This window comes from Talpa occidentalis, unplaced genomic scaffold, assembly GCF_014898055.3.
Source record: "Talpa occidentalis isolate TD23 unplaced genomic scaffold, MPIMG_talOcc4v2.1 talOcc4.13, whole genome shotgun sequence".
NCBI lineage: Eukaryota > Metazoa > Chordata > Mammalia > Eulipotyphla > Talpidae > Talpa > Talpa occidentalis.
In genome coordinates this window covers 32469646-32492028 of record NW_023601322.1, presented here as the reverse complement: position 1 = coordinate 32492028, position 22383 = coordinate 32469646, and positions in this window count along the sequence as shown.

Genomic DNA, 22383 nt, shown 5'->3' with positions numbered 1-22383 from the left:
CTGGTGTTGGCCCTAGACCACCTGTCCAGTATGGTAGCCCCAGTCACATGCAACTATTTTAATTTTAATCAAAACTAAATAAAATTTAAAATTCAGTGTTTTGGTTGCTCTAGCAACTTTTCTGGTGTTCAGTAGTGTGACTTGAGGCTACTGTCATGGGCTGTGCAGGGAGACCATTGAACTAGAACAAGATCTGGGCTGCTTTTCTGGTCTGACATGATCCACCATCTGATGCTACCGTGTTAAAGGTACTGCTCCCCTTGGCCCATATCTGCTATTTCTCTGCCACCTGAATGGAGAAAGGTTGCACAGACCACCCCCTAGAACAGAGCTTTATTGTGTCTTAGAAAAGACAGATCCAGGGCAGGCCTGGGAGTGGCAAAGCCTGTCTTTAACCTCTCCCCTATCGCAGCTCTGGGATTTTTTTTTAAAGATTTATTTATGCATGCAAGAGCTGGGGTACAGGCCAGAGATGTCAGGGCAGAGTGGGGGGGCAGGGATGAGAGGACTCACCAGAGACAGAGTGGGGAACAAAACAGGCAGATTGACTGAAGTACACTGCTGAGGGGAGCAGTGGGCGAGCCAGGAGAGGTCTGCTGCACCATGTGGGTAGCTCCCTGGCTGGCCAGAGATCGGACTTGTGCTGCAGAGGCTTCATAGTGCAGTGCTTTAACCCCTTGCACCACCAGGGAGGCCCATTTAAAGACTTATTTATGCACACAAGAGCTGGGGTTTAGGCCCCAGAGGTGTGGGGGTGGGGTGAGGGGATTCATGAGACAGAGTGGGGAGCAGAACAGGCAGGCAAGACAAGAGGTCTGCTGCACCATGTCAGTAGCTCCCTTACTGGGGATCGAACTTGTGCTGCAGTGGCTGCTGATAGCTTCATAGTGCTGAGACTTAACCCCTTGTGCCACCAGGGAGGCCCAGCTCTGGGATTTTTAATCAGGCCACCAACCTCCCCTTTTCAGCAGGACTGGGGCTTCATATTCTTTTTATACTTGCTCTCCATAGCTTATTTTTAGGCTTTTAACTGCACTAAAATGTAAATAATGGGTACTTATCTGAAGTTTCTGTCCTTAGATATTTACAGATAACTCTGTATAAAATTCTAAGAGTAAAATATCAAGCCTAGCGGAGATGATAGGCAGGATTTTTTTATTCTCCTAGATGGAGACTATGATCATTTCCCAGGAGCACCTGAAATCCTGCCACATAGGAAGTCAGATCCTTTTCCTTGTTTTATGTCCCTACCTCAGGATCTGGGTCAGGTTCAAATGCAGTTTGCTCATGAGAATCACCTGTATAGGGTTGCCAGCTTCAGCAAGTAAAAATACAAGCCTCCTCATTAAATTTGAGTTTCAGATAAGCAGTGAATCAGGCCACCTATACCTGTTGCCCCCTTTTTAAAATCCTGTTTTGCAGGGGAGGGAAGAACACGGGGGAATATGGTGATGGTTCATAGGTGATAAGGTTCAGGAGAACAATGGGGACTATAATGACATAAGAAAAACAATTAATAAAAAAAATTTAAAAAATAAATGAAAGACCTGTGTTTTTTTTTTTTTTTTCTGGTCTCACTAATTCTAATATTCATTTAGATTTAGGAGCCACAGATTATGTTTAATTCACCTACCTCTGAAGAGTGATTCATTTCTTAGTCAAATCTCTGTCACCTTTAGAACTGCTTCTTGAAATGAATCAGTCTCCTCTTGGAATTTCAGACTACACATGACTGTCACCTTCATGTTGCTATTTGATCTTCATGACAACCCTGTAAAGAAAGGCAGCCTTGCCGTTTTGTCAATGAGAAAACTAAAATTGATGGAATTGAAGAAATTTTCTAGTCAAAACTGCTAATGGATGGCAAACCAGGGACCCACACTCAGGTCTTCTGAGTTCCAATTTCAATGCTTATAAAATTATTCAATGCTATACATGAAAGAGGAGGGAATAACAGAAAGCAGAGACATGATAAAATTGAGCAAAAACTTCTGAGAATTTTCTATCAAAAATATGCCTAACAAGCTTCCACAGTATTGATTCACTGCTCTTTCAACCACAGTCAACTATGAAGCTGAAGGGACAGCTGAAGGGACTCAGATTTCAAAAAGCCCCAGAAATCTAGGGGTGATATAATCACAATAGTCCAGAAACTGGCTTATAGACAAGTAATGAATGTGATGACAGAGAATGTTCAGAACTGTTGTTGAACTGAGTAATGACATACTATTCCTGTAATTTACCTCAACTGCGTAGGTCTTACCCTAGAATTTCCTCAAAGTAACATAATGAGTAGTTCTGCACCTGCTCTGACCCCTTGGGCTGCACAGGACAGCCACTGTAGGAGTACAGGTGGTCAAAGGAAACAAAGCTTTAATTATAAGATAAATAAATTCTGGGGTCTAATGTACAGTATGGTGATCATTATTAACATTGTCCACTAGAAAGTTGTTAGTTCTCACCACACACACACACACACACACACACACACATGTTGGTGGGGGGAGGTGATGAGGAGAGAGGTTACAAGTCTGTCCTTGGTTCAGACAAGGAAAATATACCAACTGCCAAGTACTAGCAATGTGATAGATTTGACAAAAGTTTGTAAAAACTTATCAAGAATGGGGCCCAAGTCTGTTCATTCACATTGTGTACCCTGTGTCTGCCTCAGAGCCTAGAATGTATTACATATTTGCTGACTGAATTAAAAGTGAGTATATGAATAAATTAGCCATATAATTTTTTAAAAATCCCTCCTGAGTTTCCAGACAGTCTGTCTTATAGATTTCAGAACTGTCAGTCCACAACTGGGTGAACTAATTCCCTGCTGTTAACCACAGATGGACTCAGTGGAATTATGCATGGTCAAGGCTCTATAGTACTGCAGAAACAATCAATGTCCTTTACTAAAGTATTGGTTTTAAAATATGGCACATTTATAACTGAAATAATTTTTTAGCCACAAACAAGAAAGCTCTCTGTATTCTTATATTGAATTTTATCCAAGATAATATTAAGTTAAAAAATGTAAGAGACAGAATATGGTATATGGATGTTACCATTTGTATATGGCAAAGGAGGTACCACAATGTCACAATGTGTGTGAGTGTGTGTGTGAGAGAGAGAAGGAATTGGTTATTTGGGCTGGTGTTTGTTTCTGGAAAATAATATTTTCAGTAACTTTGAAATCAGGTACCATGTATCATGAAAACAAATCTATGTGAAATTAAATAAAAAGATTATATTTTTAAAGAAAGGATAAAGAATCGAATTACACATGGGCTTGTGATTTCTCTGCCCTCTAGTGGCTTCTTTGAGAACTTGATTGACACTGGCCCTTACAGTGAACCCCTCCTCATCATCCCACCCTCAGTAAAAGCAGGAGCTCAGGCTTGTAGCCGCTACCCACAGGATGATCTTCCTCTGGCCACATTCCTCTGGCCACATTCCTTCATTTCAACTGTCAACAGTAGTTCCTGTAATTTGGCAGACAGTGGGAAGAATCAGAACTTGAATATCCCACAGGTTTCCTGAAATCTCTCAGAAACCAAATGATAGATGTTAGATAACAACAAAATTGAGAGTAGGTCTTCAGTCACTAATGAAATACTGATACACCTTTATTACTCAAATTTTGTCAAACATAAAACTGGAAGGTAAAATTGTAAAATGATTATTCATTTATATTTATGAGTGCAACCTTTGACATATAAATAAATGAATTACATAATAATCATGTTGGATTTTAATTTCTGGCATGTTCATAATGTACAGAAAGATTTTATAATCATTTGTTTTTGCTGCAGGCTGCAGCTCAATAATGAAATATAGGAAGTAAATTATTTTTTAACTAATTTTTTGAAATTCAAATATGTATTATAATTTAATATATTCTCCATCAATATTTTTCACATTTTCTTCCAAATAACTTTTTTTTTAAAGATTTATTTATTTATTTATTTATACAAGCACTGGGTAGAGTCAGAAGCACGCACGGGAGGGTGAGAGAAGCGGGGAGCAGAGCAGGCAGTAGGACCGAAGTACACTGCTGAGGGGAGCAGCGGGTGGCAGGAGAGGTCTGCATGCCATGTGGGACCCTCTTCCAGTGGCCGGGGAGCAGCCAGGGATCGAACTGGCACTGCAGAGGCTGCGGGCAACTTCGCAACCCAGCGCTCAACCGCTACGCCACCGGGGAGGCCCTAAATATTCATAGTTTTTAAGTCTCTTGTGAAAGGTCACCAAAGACTTTATAATAATGCTTATAATCTATTTTATGGTCATTGTTTTCTTAAACATCATTGACCAGTGTTAAGTAACCAGACAGTAGCCAGATGGGTTTAAGTGCTTTGTAAATCCAGCTAAAGATGCGCCCTTAGATTTTCCAGATATGGCCCAAGCATCACTGTAAAGAGAGTTCAAGTAAAGTTTTTTCTGCACCCTTCCCCAGAATTGTTGCTACTGATGCGTACTGCAATAGTTTGTTTTTCCTTCAGGGGTTATTCTCTTTTTGGCTAAGCACCACCAAACAAGGGTGATGGCTATTGGCAGTGGTAGAGATTTGCTAAGGCAGCATGTAGTTTAGTGTCTGCTGAGCAAAACCCTGCTCCCTCCTTTTCTTCACTCCAGCTCCCCTGCAGAGGGTTGTGTGCTCCTCCCTTGTGGACACAGGGAGACAGTACACACCCATTCATGCATGTTGGTCTTGTATGGTATTCCTAAAGTCTTTGGGTGTTTCTTTCTGGCAACTCCCTTGTTTTATTTCTTATTTTTTCCAGTTTTATCAAATACAATGGACAGACAGCACTGTGTAAGTTCAAAATTTCATACTGGTTTGACTTGCATACATTGTCAAATGTTTACCACGATAGGTGTAGTTAATATCCATCATCTCATAGAAAGAAAAATAGGGTTTTTTTTCCCCTTGTATGAGAATTCTTAGGATCTACTATCTTGCAAATACACCCCACAGCAACGTTCACTACCATCACCATGCTGTATGTTACAGCCTCTCTACTTAATTTATATTACAACTAGAAGTTTGTACCTTTTAACTACCTTTCTTCAAGATGGAAGGAGCCTTTGTGGTTGCAGACTAATCTCTTTTTAAAAAAATGTCCTTACTTAACTGTGAATACCTTTTCATTTCTAACACTTTGGTGGACAAACTTACCCTCCAAATCCTTTCCCAATACATATGTATATCAAATCATCACATCATGCACTTGAAATACATTTTAATTTTGTCAATTAAACCTCAATCAAGCTGGGGAGAAAATTACCCTCTACTCCGCCATTCTTGGCAATCTTTCATGAAGAAAACTTCAGGGGATTTCTTATCGTTGCCAAACCATATGCAAGCATCTAGTTCTTCCCTCCCCCAACTCCTCCACCAAGCTGAGGACTTATTCTCCCCACATGCTAATCTATCAGACAGTTGAGTTGTGACTTTTTTCCTGGAGTCTTCTTTCATTTTAGTTTAATTGTTTCTCATCTGGAAAATCTTCATTTGATATTTTGGCTGCAGTTGAGGACTTCATTAGCTTCAGCCCTGTTATAACTTTCTGCTCTGTTATTGCTCCTTTGGGGCATTTTCAGTGGCCATGGGGAAGGTGTTTATTTGATCATCTATTAACACTGCCATCTTTCCACACGTAGCACTTTTTAGAAGCTATGGCTCATAATGGAATGGTTTCATTGGTAGGGATCATCCTCATGTGAACCAACTAGTTACTAGCCAGAGAGGAGTGAAATGTTCAGTCCCATTTTCATACACCTTGAGAATTCTATTGTAGGATTTGCTGCTGTCAAGAAGGATCCGAAACTATGACTCACCCACCTGCAGGTGGTTAAAACCTGGGAAAGATTCCAAATCTGGAACTCACATGAAGGGGCCAGTACCTGTGTGGGGGCAGTGAGTGCCAGGAAAGGCTGTGGAACAGGCACTTTTGAATCTAGTAGTGAACTTGGTCCCAAAGGGAGGGTCCTAGACTCTGCTCATTAACAACATTGGAGGGGGCTCCCTGGTGGTGCAGCAGGTTGAGAACCATGCTGTGAAGCTGTCTGCAGTCTCAGCAGCATGCATTCTATCCTGGCTGGCGGGTGAGACTCCCACATGGCACGGCAGACCTCTCCTGTCGCACCTGCTGCTCCTCTCAGCAGTGTATACCTGTTGTCTGCCTGTTCTGTTCCCTACTCTGTTTCTGGTGAGTCCTCTCACCCTTCCGTGCCTCTGGCCTGTACCCCAGCTCTTGTATAAAAATAAATAAATCTTTTTAAAAAAAATTAGATAACTTGTTCATAATATCAGCATTAAAAATAAACCTTTTGATCTCTTTTTCTATTTTGTTTATATCAATGGATAAGTTCAGGTTTTTCAAAAAATGGGATTTGAAGGTAGCACGTACTAGAGACAGACTGTCCCAGAAAGTCAAGCTAAGGGCTTTTATTTTAGGGATAGCTGCAAAGATGTAGTCAGGCCAGACATTCTGGGCCTGAGCTGCCAAGTCATGTATAACCTTGTAATCTCTTAAAAATAGGTACTGAACATCCACTTCCACATTAACTCATCAAATGTGGCATTGACCCTCAAATTCAGACTGCTGTATTATTCTCATATGTCCTCATCCAGATAACTTTGGAGCTGACTGATGACCAAAGAATATCTCATTATAAAGAGGTACTTGTTAATAGAGCTCTAGGCCCCAAAATGGGATTTCTAGGATATTTGTAACAGAGTAACTAATAATTCTGCCTCTTAGTCACAAACCTATTCAATCCAAGATTTTTTTTTCAAATTCACTTACTTAAGAAATTAGATAATTCATTACAATTAATTTGGCAAGCAAAGACAGCCAGCTGCTCAAGTGAAATACCAAATTTTCTAACAAATTGAATAAACTCTAATTCATTTGTTTGTTGATATGATTATGGAATTAACAAAACAGCCTGTTTCTCAGCTGAGAAAGTTAAGATCCAAATTATTTCATTGTAGCTTATCTCTGTTACAAGTTAAATGAAGTGGAGATTCTATCACAACAAATTATTACTAAAAACAAAGACCATTTGAATGTAGTTTTGGACTCTCTAGGTGTAAGTCAAGATCTTTATGTGGTCCACACTCATTCTGTCTAATATGGAGTGTCCACAACCTACTTGAAATGTGCTGACTCCTCCTAGAACTCTGTTCTCACAGTGCCCCACATTATAGGAATCATGTTCTTCATAGGATAAATTTTCACTAAGATCTTGTAGGCTTTCCTTTCTATACATATACATTTTGTAATAGATTTCAAAATTCCAGGAAAGTGCTAAAGAGAGCTTAGGTTGATTATCTTTTCATGTTTAAATTTACAAAAGGTTAATTTGCAGAAAGGACACCTTGGGGAAGAAGAATGCTTATATTCATGCTGCTCTTATTTCTATAAAGAGGGAAAAACAGAATTGAATACCTCAACTCTCTCTCCCCTGCTTCTTCCTACTTTGAGACAAGGACAGATTTACCTTTTTGGAGACAGTGGGAGCAAAGAATCCACTCACCTGTGGCTCTTTCTCAGTCTTCCTACAGGTTCTTCATTTCTCCTTTAACTCAGTAGAGCAGTGAGCAGTCGGCAATGCAAGAACCAGGAGAAGCCTAATCCAGCTGGGAAAGGTGGAGCTGGGGACCCAAAATATTTTGATGCAGTGCCTGGCCCTGAAGCTGCCTGGGATTCTCCTTTAGCCTGGAGATACAAGTGTTGTAAGATTGTTTTCCCCCAAATATTCAGAAAAGCTTTTTCCCAAGCTGTTTAGAGCTGCTTCTTCCAATGTGTCAGGTTCTGTGTGGCGCTAAAGTCAATGGAGGAGCTCTGAGTCTCAAAAGTTTACTTCAACCTTAAAAAATGAAGATTACCTAGCTTTAGGGACATCTCTAGAAACCACCTTTTTATTAAAGAAACCTATCTTAATGCAGAGCAAAATTCTAGAAGCAAGGTTTTGTCATATAAAGTCATCTCCTTGTCATTGCAGACCCCTCTTCTTTCCTCAATGCCAGGCCCCTATCCCATTCCTTAGCACAGGATATAAACCCCCAGTTTGTCCCATTCACTTTAGAATTCACAGCCATGTAAATGTTTGTGTGTGTTTCTAAATTTGGTCTTTATCTCCTGCTAATCTGTCTGATGTTAATTTGTTTGATCATCTAAACTGAGATGAACCCAGAGAGGTGGGATATTTCCCCTGCTCCTCAATAGTATCTGTACCTCTCTAATCAAGGATTTGAGTGAGAAAGCTCTAGGTTTGAGGTCAGACAGGAGTATAGGATGATGTATTCCAATTTAGCAGCCAATATAATTATTTGGAATAATGATTTGATATTGTTCTATAAGCCTCAATTAATTCCTCTTTATTATTTCAAATTTGCATTAAGACAAGTAGAGAAATAACATTATATCTTAAGTTGGAGCACTCCCACTTACCCACTTGTAGCGGCAGGAATGACCACAGGCAGGATCTCTATGATCCGAGCAGACGGATGAAGGAGAAGTCCTGGCACCCTCAGTGGCTTTTGCAGGCTTTTATTGGGATTTACCAGGCACATGGCAGGCAGGGGTGCTGAGGGGGTGGGAGGCTGGCAGGTTTCCAGCCCCCAGCAAGTTTTCACTCTTTCTGGGCTCTCTGGCCCTCTCTCGCATTCTCTCTGCTTCTCTCATGGTTCATCTTCTCGTGGTTCTGCTTCTGCTGGTGTCACCGTGACACCACCCTTATAATCCCAGGTGAATCCCATCTACACATGCCCACACTCTACACCAGGTGCCCGCCATCAGGCATGCATTCAAGACCACATGCCTGCCATCAGGTGCCCGCCATCAGGCATGCATTCGGGACCACAGGGTTCCATCCTCTATCCTAATGGCGGGAGGGCAAAAAAGCCTGATAATTTTTACCTTACCCTACACCATTCCAACCCCAATCACCAAATCATCTCTTATGGCCCTATAGACCTTGGATTAAGAGCACCGCAATTATTTCTTTGTATTATGCCTTACTTTTATATTATCCAAGGGGAAAAAAAATTCTAAGATTCTGAATAAGCATCAAATTCAATACTAATGTCACCATCCTGATATTTTGATTTATGTTGTCAACCATTTTCCCCTCAATCTGTTGTATGTTCTTCCTAAAAGTAGTAATAAAATGTCAAAATTTTACTATAGGTTATTATTAGCCAGAACATTCTTTTGGAGGAATGTTTCTCCTTGTCAATTGTCTAGACTCTGAGAACATCAAGTCTAAAATATAACAACATTATGCTTTAGCGCAATGGTTCTCAATCTTGTTTGCACATTAAAATCACCTGAGAGAACTTTTGAACACACCTCACCCAAAGATTCTAATTGAAATATGGGAAGGCAAAGTTTGAACAGCAGTATTTGTTTTAAGTTCAGCCAGTGATTCTAATGTGAAGCAAAGGTTGAGAACCATCTTGTCGCCCCACCCCACTAGTCCTTGCAAATTCTGATTAGGACATCTTATTTTTTCCTTGGGTGGTGTTCTCCTTTGCTTCTGCAGTATTTCTTTTAGCACATATTTCTTTTAACACATTGCCAATTGGCATGATTCTTGTATTTTTCACTCTTTTGGATGTGCCCCCTGTTTCCCTCTATAGAACCTTCAGGAAGATATATATACGTGTGTGTATATATATATGTGTGTGTGTGTGTGTGTATATATATATATATATATAGCATGTCTTCATATTAATGCTTCTCTGATTTGTATTCTCACCCAAATTTCCTCACTACTTTACTTCCTCTTGACAAGTAATCTGTGTAATAAAATAGATGGACTCTACTGGCCTTTTCTACACTGATTCAGATTGCGTGCTTGAAAAACTTTTTATTAATTTCACATCATTGCAAACACAACATAAATTCTGCCAGTAAGTGATTGAGAACAAACTGTTCTCCTATCATTAAAATATATTATAAATTATTCCATACCATTGTTCAATTTTGCTAATCCAGCATAAATTCTGTGAGAAGAAAAAAAGAATATTTTAATCTAAAGTAAATCTATGCTATTTCCAAAGTTATTTTCAAGGCTTATAAACCTCTACAATCATCAGCAAGATTGACTGCAACATGTTAGTGATTAAGAAATTTCTTCATTGGGCCTCCCCGGTGGCGCAGCGGTTGAGCACTGGGTTGCGAAGCTGCCTGCAGCCTCTGCAGCGCCGGTTCGATCCCCGGCTGCTCCCCGGCCACTGGAGGAGGGTCCCACATGGTGCGCAGACCTCTCCTAACGCCCGCTGCTCCCCTCAGCAGTGTACTTTGGTCCTTCTGCCTGCTCTGCTCCCCACTCTGGCTCTGGTGAATTCTCTCACCCTCCCGCGCTTCTGACTGTACCCAGTGCTTGTATAAATAAATAAATAAATCTTAAAAAAAAAAAGAAATTTCTTCATTGCAAATGAAGTTCATTATTAGATTCCACAATTATTACTCAATATCATTTTACAATGAAGTGGCACAGGGGATGATAATATGGAGCCAGCATGGTAGATATAAACTTTTTCTCATGTGGACTAGTTTCATTTCACACAACAGCTTAAATTACATGCAGTTAAAAACCTGGTGGTGCAGGCAGTTGAGCGCAGTGCTGTGAAGCTATCCGCAGCCTCTGCAGCGCCAATTTGATCCCGGCCGGTGCGCGAGGGTCCCACACAGCACGCAGACCTCTCCTGTCGCACCTGCTGCTCCCCTCAGCAGTGTATTTCGTCAGTCTGCCTGTTCTGTTCCCCACTCCATCTCTGGTGAATCCTCTCACCCTCCCACGCACCTGGCCTGTACCCTGGTGTAGGGTAGGTAAAAGGTATCAGGCTTTTCTGCCCTTCCGCCACTAGGATAGATGACGGACCCCTGCAGTCCTGAGTGCATGCCTGATGGTGGGCACCTGGAGTAGGGTGTGGGCATGCGTAGGTGGGTACACCTGGGGTAAGAGACTGGTTTATAAGGGGGGTGCCACAGAGTGCGGTGTGGTGGTAGTGCGGTGTCGAGGGTGGAGGAGTGGAGTGTACGGAGGAGTGTGGCGACTACAAACAACAGCGAAGAGCATGTGGCTGCTAGAACCGTTCATAAACCTGCCCGGAATGGGTTGGTTGCTTTACACCTGGCGTGGACGGCAGGACGGTTCGAAGCAGGATGGCTCTACACAGACGAAACCCATTGGAACCTGGGGAGGGATGGCCGGGTGGTCCTCGGTGGCCGACCTCCTCGCCCAGTGGGCACCTCCCCAGGAATGGCCAGAGGTAGATGGACCCCTGGGGCAGTTGGAACAGGCCCTGTATGAAATAGAAGAAACCCTGAATGGGTGCAGTGCCCGCGAGGCAGCAGGAGCCGTGGGATGGGTGTTTCTCACGGCTCTGCGAGAGTCCAGGCAGAAAGAGCAATCTAGGATCCAGCGAGTACGGGATGAGATGCGAGAAGAGATGCGGATACTGCAACAACATTTGAGGATTCTGGAGGAAGAAGTTGGGAGAAACCGACCCACCCTTCCGGAGACGCCAGACCCCGTCTCAGGAAGGAAAGAGAGGGAGGCTGGCCCTTTGCCCGAATCGCAGCCGGTGGTGGCAAACCAGCCTGCGACTCCAGAGATGCCTGACCCCTGCTCAGGAGAGGAGGAGAGGGAGGCTGAACCTTTGCCCGAGTCCCAACCGGCGGTGGCAAACCAACACTCCACCCGGAGATGCCGGACTCCTCTGGAGAGGAGGAGGAGGCTGGGCCCATGCTCTGGGCCCGCCCGGTGGTGACTCAGAAAATGAAGCGGCAGCGACCCATGGCCCCAGGGGGTCAGGCTGCGGGACCACCACAGATGACGGAATTTACTACCTACCGACCTTACACCCAGGCGGAACTGACAGACTTGGGCAAACAGTTCCGCCAGAAACCAGGGGAACCCTTGGCAGCCTGGCTGCTACGTTTATGGCACCTGGGGGTGGATGGCAGTATTTGCACGGCTCAAGAGATGGAGAGACTGGCCTCCGTGACTTCACACCCATCCTTGCGACAGAGGCTGCAGAACAGCCGGCGGTATGGCCAGGGCGACCACACCCTCCTGGAGTGGATAATGGCTGCCATACGGACAGTCTGGGCAGATGCGGGAGACGTGCCGGAGACAGTGAGCGGATGGCAGACGTACGCCGAGCTGGTGCAGGTACTTCGGGAACTGGGGATGCAGCAGGCCATGTTTAATGTGAATACCCGTGGTCCTGACGACGAGTGTTTCACAGCAGGGATGAGAGACTTGGTATTAAAGAATGCCCCCTCATCTACATTTGGATCCCTCATGGCAGTTCTAGCGCCCTATGTGGGACGTCAGATACGTGACGTCACCACAATGATAGCCAGCTTGGGCGAAGTTGAGAGCCGCGCTCTCAGAAAGAAATACAGGTAGTTTCTGAATGGTCAAAAGGAATGCCAAGGAGGGCAAGGAAACCTCTTGGCATCACAGAACCTATAAAAGTCATCCGTAACCAAATGTGGATGGATTTAGTAAGAGCAAGTGTAGATGGCACTAAAGTACACGTGCAGCCCAATGCATATTTATTGGAATTATGGCAGCAGCTGCGAGAAGACCAGAGGTTCACACCTGTGAGAAGGACTGCTGCTCAGGGGGAGCCTGGAAGCTCCAGGCCTCAGGCGCGCGCCCTGCGCTGGAAGACCACTTGCTGCCAGCCCCGTCCTCGGGTGATGGCCTGGTATCTTTTGAATAGGGTGAGGGCCAAGGAACCCGTCCACAGGGGACAGGTGGGGACCGGAGGCCACATGTGGAGCTTGCCATCCACTGGTCCCCGGCTAACGTACAAAGGGTTTTAGCTCTAGTAGACACAGGAGCAGAATGTACTCTGCTCTATGGAAATCCGGAAAGATTTCATGGGTCTACTTGTTCTATCGATGGCTATGGAGGCCAGAGTGTCAAGGTGACAGCAGTGAGACTATCTCTGGGGATTGGGTGATTACCCCTGAAAGAGTATAAAGTATATGTATCGCCCATCCCGGAGTACATCCTGGGGGTGGATGTACTACGTGGCTTATGGCTAGAAACCACAGTCGGAGAGTTTCACCTTAGAGTGCGTGTGGTAAAGGCAGTGGTGAGAGGACATGCTAAGCATCCGCCCCTACAACTGCCAGTCCCTAGGTGAGTGACTAATACCAAGCAATATTGGTTGCCTGGAGGCTACAAAGAAATTACAGGCACAATATCAGAGCTGGAGAAAGTGGGCATTGTGCATACTGCCCACAGCCCCTACAATTCGCTGGTGTGGCCGGTGAAGAAGCCCGATGGCTCTTGGCGCATGACAGTAGATTATCGTGAGTTGAATAAGGTAGTTCCCCCCTTGCATGCTGCAGTGCCTTCAGTGGCAGATTTGAGGGATCATCTGAGCCACGAGCTGGGAATGTATCATTTTGTAGCCATTCTGGCAAATGCTTTTTTCCTGATAGATATAGCCCGGGGAAGTCAAGACCAGTTCGCCTTCTCCTGGGAAGGCCGGCAGTGGACATTCACTGTGCTGCCACAGGGATACCTGCACAGCCCGACTCTGTGTCATGGGCTGGTGGCAGCAGATCTGGCCCGGTGGGAAAGGCCATCTTCAGTGCGTTTATACCATTATATTGATGATATTTTATTGACAAGTGACTGTCTTACAGATCTGGAAAAGGCAGTACCTCTCCTATTAACACACCTGAAAACACGTGGCTGGGCAATCAACGAAAGCAAACTCAGGGGCCTGGACTGTCAGTTAAGTTCCTGGGAGTTGTTTGGTCGGGTAAGACAAAGGTTATCCCTGAAGCTGTGATAGATAAAGTGCAAGCTTACCCCACTCCAACCACAGTGAAGCAGCTGCAAGCCTTTCTGGGTCTGCTGGGTTACTGGGGGGCATTTATACCTCACATGGCCCAGCTCCTAGGACCCTTGTATATGTTAACACATAAGGGAGCGAGGTGGGATTAGTCAGCTGGGGCAGACACAGCATTGCCATGGCCAAGCGAACTATAAAGACTGCTCAGGCCTTGCAGGTTTTTGACCCAGACTGACCCTGTGAGCTCGATGTGCATGTTACTCAGGAAGGGTTCGGGTGGGGACTCTGGCAGAAATCAGAGAGGCTATGACAGCCTATGGGGTTCTGGTCCCAACTCTGGAAGGGGGCTGAGGTTAGGTATTCCTTAGTTGAGAAACAGTTAGCTGCGGTATATGCAGCCTTACTAGTCACAGAAAGTATAACTGCCACAGCCCCTGTCTCAGTGAGAACCACTTACCCAATAGCTGGATGGGTACGGGACTGGACAACAAAGCCCCATAGTGGTACTGCTCAAACGCCCACTTTGGCGAAGTGGGGGGCATACTTAGAACAGTGCTGCACCCTATCAAGTAGCCCCTTAAGGGTGGAGTTGCAGGAGGTTCTTGGTCCTGTGACATATGTTAGTATGGGACCAACTTCAGAAGCCTGTGTAGAAGCCGAACCTGAAGCTAGTCCCTGCAAGGAGGGTCGAGCACCGATTGCAGCAGAGGCCTGGTATACGGACGGCTCCAGCCGGGGCCAGCCAGCCTCTTGGACAGCAGTGGCTGTACACTCAGAAACAGACACTATTTGGTTTGAAACTGGGACAGGAAAGAGCAGCCAATGGGCTGAACTGCAAGCAGTATGGATGGTGGTGGCCCATGAGCCTTCCCCTCTAGTAATCTGTACTGACAGTTGGGCTGTGTACAGGGGTCTGACACTGTGGATTTCCATGTGGAATCTAAATGACTGGAGAGTTATGCATCGGCCATTGTGGGGCCAGGCCCTATGGAAAGATCTATGGGATCTGGGGCATCAGAAGCAGGTGACTGTTTATCATGTCACAGGACATGCCCCATTAGCCTGACCAGGCAACGATGAGGCAGATACCCTAGCCCGGGATGAAACTGCTCCAGGGCGGGATGTTGCGCAGTGGCTACACAGACGCTTGCTCCACGCAGGGCAGAAGACAATGTGGGCCACTGTGAGTGCCTGGGGTCTACCTGTAACTTTGAAAGAAATTCAGATTGTTTGTGAAACATGTGTAGTATCTTCCAGGACTTAACCCCAGAGACCTTTTGCATCTATAGACCAGGTGTTGCGTGGGCAGGTACCCCTCACACGCTGGCAGATTGACATCATTGGACCACTACCTTGCTCCGATGAACAGCAATATGCGGTCACCTGTGTGGACACTGCTACCGGGTTATTGGCAGCTTACCCTGCTCCACATGCGGACCAAAGGGCAGTTTTGGCAGCACTGGCATGCCTATGTGCTGCATATGGACGTCCGCTGGTAGTGGAGAGTGACCAAAGGACTCATTTTACAGGAGCCCGGGTGCAGCAGTGGGCCAAGAACATGGGTGTTGAATGGAAGTTTCACACTCCCTATAATCCCAAAGCTGCAGGGATTATAGAGAGATATAATGGCCTGCTGAAGCAAGGACTAAGAGCCACTGCCCCTCACGCAAATGCTGGCCGGGTGGAACCGACGTCTATGGGAGGTGTTGCAGGCATTAAATGAGAGGAGCAGGAGAGGCGGCCTGGCTCCAGTGGAGGCATTGCTGCATCATGCCGCTGCTCCCATCCAATTACAAATAAAGACTTCAGACATCTTATTAAAACCAGGACTTGGACAGCTGGGCAACATCCTATTGCCAGCCCCAACTGGAGTGGACCCAGGGCAGACTGTGGACTGGGAATGGCCCTGGACAGTGAAGGCTCCCCACATGCGCTGGGTGGCTCTGATAGCCCCTTGGGGTCGTGGCCTGGAGGCCGATTTACAGAGAATACCATGGGTGACTGCGCAGTGGCTGCCACTGGTGTGTGTTACCCACCCTGGGGTGGCAGATCAGCGGGCAATCCTCAAGGGGACATTTGTAATAACTCTGTGGCCCCTTATGAGCTCTCCACTCCTGCTGCATGTAGAACCCACTGATGCCTCTTCACTGGCAAAGCGAATGTGGTACTCACGACCTGGAAGGCCACTGATGCCAGCGACAATATTGTCCTCAGATGCCAAATTAGCATGTATATTGCCATATGGGAGGGATCTCCCATTGCTGGTACCGGCAACTTCTCTGTCCTTCTGCCCCTAGGAAAATTGAATTTAGTCATTTTGTTATGTATTTCGTTTGCTTTTGTGGGCATTGGCTGCAGTGTTCATAAAGACTAAAAGAAACATATGGACTGTATGGCAGGAAACCCTGAGGGGGTGGACTGTAGGGTAGGTAAAAGGTATCAGGCTTTTCTGCCCTTCCGCCACTAGGATAGATGACGGACCCCTGCAGTCCTGAGTGCATGCCTGATGGCGGGCACCTGGAGTAGGGTGTGGGCATGTGTAGGTGGGTACACCTGGGGTAAGAGACTGGTTTATAAGGGGGGTGCCGCAGAGTGCGGTGTGGTGGTAGTGCGGTGTCGAGGGTGGAGGAGTGGAGTATACGGAGGAGTAAGGCGACTACAAACAAGGGCGAAGAGCATGTGGCTGCTAGAACCGTTCATAAACCTGCCCGGAATGGGTTGGTTGCTTTACACCTGGTTCTTGTATAAATAAATAAATCTTTAAAAAAAAAAAAAACAGACTACAAGTCTCTTGAAAAATATAATGACTCAACAATATTTTCCGCTTGGTGAAGTTTAAGAACAAAAGAGTGAAATATCTCCCATTGTTGGTATCTGGTACACAGCTGTCCTCAATAATTACTTATCACATAATGTATTGAAGTCTGATGCTTACCTTAGAGTCATTTCATTCTCTCTCAAATGGTAAAATGAGCATTCCTCTTTCTGGAATTAAAGCCTAACCTTAACTCTTTTTTGGTCCTCTTTAGCTCTTCCTTCCTTTCTCTTCTTTTCACCCTCATGCCTTCTTTTATCCAAAAAGATAAAGCTATCCTATTAACATATCATTACAATACAGGCCCTCAGAAGCCCTCAGTTCTTCTGGAAATAAGTTTTGAGAAATCAGAGATCGGAATTCCTGCCGTGAGAGCCAGGAATATATATTTGTTATAACATCAATTTATCAGGAAATGACAATTTATCAGGAATTTATCAGGAAATGACAAATTGTTAATTGGATGATAGGCGGGGGCGGGGGGGGGGGCGGGGGGCCGGTCTTGTGGCAGAGAGGAGGTTGTGAGGTGACAGGTGAGAACTGGAACTCAGTTTTACCAGACAGAGTGTAGGTCCCTTGGGCATCAGGAGAGCACATGTTACCTTGTGTTAGTTTTCCAAGGGTTCAGTAGGAACTAGGAAGCAAAGCAAATTTATTGTATTGAAATTGAACTTAACCTATTTCACAATTTTGTCTAGGACCTGCTTTAATCCTATCTACTCATGTCTTTTGGAAGTAAAACACGTCCCAGAAATAAAGACATGCCATGAACTGGGTCTAAGTATTTCTTCTCATTTAAAAGTAGAATTTTCTGGAAAAGGTAAATTATGAATACAGATAGTCTGGCTTACACATAATTACCAAGAATATGAAAGAAACTAGAAACTATCTTTACTGTTGGCTTTCAAAAGTATCACCTTTTAATAAAGCAAAACTAAATTTAATAGAACTTTCTGACAAAAGAGAATACAACCTTGATAACCTCAGCCTCTCAGAAGGGGAGACTCAAAAGTGGGTATTTATAGGACTCTGGGATCTGAACTCAAGTTCAGAGGAAACAAAAATGATCTTTCTCCCAAGAACAGTAGACTTTAAGCAATAAAGTAGGTCAAGGCATCATGCATTGTGGTCTGTTGATGTGCACTGATCAGTTTTGAATGGTGTCAGTTGAGAGGCTTTATTATCTTTTCCCTAACACCTTCCCCTAGTGAATTGTTCCTGAGTAGGATTACACACACACACACACACACACACACACACACACACACACACACTCCCCAGTCCTCTTTAAGCTTTAGTGAAAAGAAATAAAACCTTCATAGAAGGAGAAAAGAGTTTCAGAGTTTCCAACATTAATTCTCAGGTTGATTTTTGTAGCAATGATTTTCGAAAGAAATTTAATTTGTTGTATATTCAAATATTAACACTCAGTTGGAGACAGAAAGGATATAGTTTTTGGGGTTTTTTACTTTGCTTTTTCCCTAATATTGATAGCAATGTCTCACTTTTACCATAGCCTTTCTGTTGAGAGAATATTATGAGAAACAGAAGGCCTTTCTAGTACTTTTTTAAAATTTCTTTTTATTTATTTATGCATACAAGAACTGGGGTGTAGGACAGAGGTGTGGGGGGTGGTGTGTGAGGATTCACCAGAGACAGAGTGGGGAGCACAGAGATTCTCACAGTCCCCTGAGCAAAAAAAAAAAAAGAAGGCAATGCCTTCTTTTTTTGCCTTCTTTTTTTTTTTTTTAAAGATTTATTTATTTATGCGTGCAAGAGCTGGGGTACAGGACAGAGGTGTGGGGGGTGGGGGTGAGAGGATTCACCAGAGACAGAGTGGGGACCAGAATAGGCAGATTGACCGAAGCACACCGCTAAGGGGAGCAGCAGGCGAGTCAGGAGAGGTCTGCATCGCCATGTGGGTTGCTCCTTGACCAGCTGGGGATCGAACTCATGCTGCAGAGGTTGTGGATAGCTTCATAGGTTGCGTCTTAACCCCTTGTACCATGAGGGAGGCCCGAGAACATTGCCTTCTTAATCCATCCATCCTCCATACTGGAGCCCAGCTGACGATCGTATTCACATATCTGGTCACATTTCCCCCTACTTAAATCTAAATAATTTTCCAGGACCTCCCTGGTCACAAGGGGTTAAGTCTCAGCACTATGAAGCAAGCCACAGCCACTGAAGCACAAGTTCGATCCTGGGCCAGGTTGCTGGTACAGCAGACCTCTCCTGTTTTGCCTGCTGCTCCCCTTAGCAGTGTATTTCAGTAGATCTGCCTACTCTGCTCCCCATTCTGTCTCTGATGAATCCCCTCACCCTGCCCCCTACCCTGAACCTCTGGCTTATACCCCAGTTCTTGTATTCATAAATAAATAATATAAATCTTTAAAAAATAATAATTTTCCTTCTGAAGGAAGAAGCACAACTACTGCCCCGGCAGAAAGAGTAACACAGTCTCCAGTGGCGTCTACCCCAACTGCTCTTCCTTCTCTCCTTCATTCATGCACTAACAGAAGAGAAATAGAGGTGGGCTGAGTTTGTGGAAGGATCCGCTCTAAGATACACAGGCAACAGCAAGAATGGACGCTGTTGCACGGGAGGGGGATGACTCAGGAGTATGCATGAGTCAAAAGTCTGCTCTCCCTAGTGTTCTGGAGCAGTGCTTCCCTGCCACCTGGAGACACTGTGAAAATGGAGATTCAGGTGGCTCTGGTAATATACCTCTGGTGCAGTATAAATATAGGAGCAGAAATAAGACAATGTGAGGCGTTTTGGGCTCCATGCTTGTGACTCCAAATCCTTCTCCAGATTTTGGCATCTATCTCCAGAAGCTCTGCAGGAAGAACACAACAGCCCTTCTCTAGGAGCTAAAGGTTGGAGGGAAATTCCAGACCCCAGGCTATCTCTTGTGCTGTGGTCTTTGGAATTTCACCTTTGTGGTTCATAAACTCCCCACTTTACCGCCAATTGAATTCTTTACTTCTGTCATTATCATATTGTAATTCTCTGTGATCACCCTAAGTTGTAGCCACTCCACCCAGGCAGAAGTTAGCATGGTGAGAGGTGAACATCATAGTACATTAGCACCTTAATTAAGCTCTAAAGAAAAGGATATCAGTGAGCAATAGCTGATCTTCTGCTTCCTGGAAGTTTCTCTTTTTTTCTTTTTTGCATTTTATATAATTAAAATTTTTATTACAATTTTGGGGTTACATCTTTACTCCTCCACAATGAGTATATATTCCACTGACCCTCTGCCACTCCACTGTGCCCATGCCCTGTTCCTAAGACACTACCAGGGAACAGCTGCTGGAAAACAGGAACTGAAGGACACTGGCTGACAGAAATTCAACTTATATAAAGAAACATATTTTTAAGGAAATTATATATATATATATTTTTTAAAGATTTATTTTATGTATTTAAGCATACAAGAACTGGGGTGTAGGCCAGAGGTGCGGGGCAGGGGGCAGTGAGAGGATTCACTAGAGATAGATTAGGGAGCAGAACAAGAGGATTGACTGAAATACAATGCTCAGGAGAGTAGTGGGCAAGACAGGAGAGGTCTGCTGCACCGTGTGAGTCAGCTCCCTGGCCAGGGATAGAACTGGTGCTATAGTGGCTATCAATAGCTTCATAGTACTGAGACTGAACCCCTTGTGCCACCAGGGAGGCCCTAACTTACATTGATCTAAAAAATAAACTATAATTAAAAAATGTGATTATCAAAAATCGGGTTGCATTATATTTTTTATTTATTTATTTATTTATTTATTTTAATAGAGGCATGTTTTATTTATTTATTTGTTTGTTTGTTTTGTTTATACATGCACTGGGTACAGTCAGAAGCGCGGGAGGGTGAGAGAATTCTCCAGAGCCAGAGCAGGGAGCAGAGCAGGCAGAAGGACCGAAGTACACTGCTGAGGGGAGCAGCGGGCGGCAGGAGAGGTCTGCGCGCCATGTGGGACCCTCCTCTGGTGGCCGGGGAGCAGCCGGGGATTGAACCGGTGCCGCAGAGGCCGCAGGCAGCTTCGCAACCCAAGGCTCAACTGCTGCGCCACCGGGGAGGCCCTGCATTATATTTTTAAAACAAAAAGTCAGAGAAACAGTAAAAAATAAAATTAAAAGTTATAAAAATGGCATTCATACCTATGACTTTATTCATTTTGCTCATTAACATTTAAAATAATAAAAACTCAACCTGGATGAAGATCATAAAAGTATTATAAATGGAGAGTTTCACAGCAGCTGATTTTTAAAAGAAATACTCTACTCTGTTTTTTCCCACTTTCAGAGGTGGCTAGAAGCTATGTGAATGCTAATCATGGCTGTCACTGAAACAAGAAATTCAGCCTCAACGCAGTCTCTACCCCCAAAAATCTATCAGGTAGTTCAAAACAATAGCCATTAAAGTTATGAGACACTTTATGTAACTGCTCACCAACACATTTCTATGAATCTCATTATTTCTGCATCATAGTCAATGACTTTTGCTTGAAAAATGCAACAGAACATTTCAAAGTGATCTGCACTTCCACCCAATCCCAAACAGGTTATATCTGTTCCTGGAATATTACTGTGAAAGGGAACAAAGTGAAATAGGAAACATCCAGACCTCTTTCAAGTGGCCACTTGAGTCACTTGCCATATCCATAGGATATTAAAAATATACTTAAAGAGTGAAAGTTTCTAACCTCACATTTCCTTCAGTCATCCCTAGAAGCTGATATAATTTTGGCCCAGCCTGGATTTTTAAGAAATCTGAATATAAAAGGATCTGATAAATTCCAGTGAAGACCCAACCCAGATTTCCTCCTACCTGGCTGTGCTATTAATAAATATACTTCCCACTACTAAAAAAAAAGTTATTCTGGTTAAACTGAGGTTCTTTATTAAAATGTTTTTTTTTAAATCCCAAGAAGACTAACACTAAGCAAAAATCCATATTTAATACCCCCATCAATCAATGATAGGCGAGGGCCTCCCTGGTGGAGCAAGGGGTGAAGCACTGCACTACGAAGCAATTTGCTGCCTCTGCAGCATGAGTTCGATCTCCGGCCCGGCCAGGGAGCTACCCACATGGCTGAGCAGACTTCTCCAGTCTCACCTGCTACTCCCCTCAGCAGTGTATTTCAGTCAGTCTGCCTGTTTTGTTCCCCACTCTGTCTCTGGTGAGTCCTCTCACCCCTGCATCTCTGACCTGTACCCCAGCTCTTGTATGCATAAATAAATATTTTTTAAAAAATCAATGACAGGTGAGAAAAGATACTGATTAGGGTTTCTCCACCTTGCTACTATTCATGTTCAGAGCAGGGCAGTTCTTAGTAGAAAGGTGGAAGGAAGGAGTTGCCTTATACATAATAGCATCTCTGAGTTCTAACCACCACATGCCAGTAACAACTCCCTCCCTGTGACAACCAAAAATGCCTTCAGACATTGTTAAATGACTCCTGGAAGCAAAATTCCCTGGATAGAGAACCACTGGAGTAGCGTTTTCTGTGTAGTGACACTGGTGTGTGATACTGAGTTTCCCTCAACCAATAAAGGGAAACACAGTTTGGGCCTCCCCTGGTGGCGCAGGTGTTTGAGTGCCATGCTGTGAAGCTGCCCGCAGACTCTGCAGCTTCGGTTGGATCCAGGCTGGTGGGCGAGGGTCCCACATGGCGTGGCAGACCTCTCCTGTCTCACCTGCTGCTCCCCTCATCAGTGTATTTCGTCAGTCTGCCTG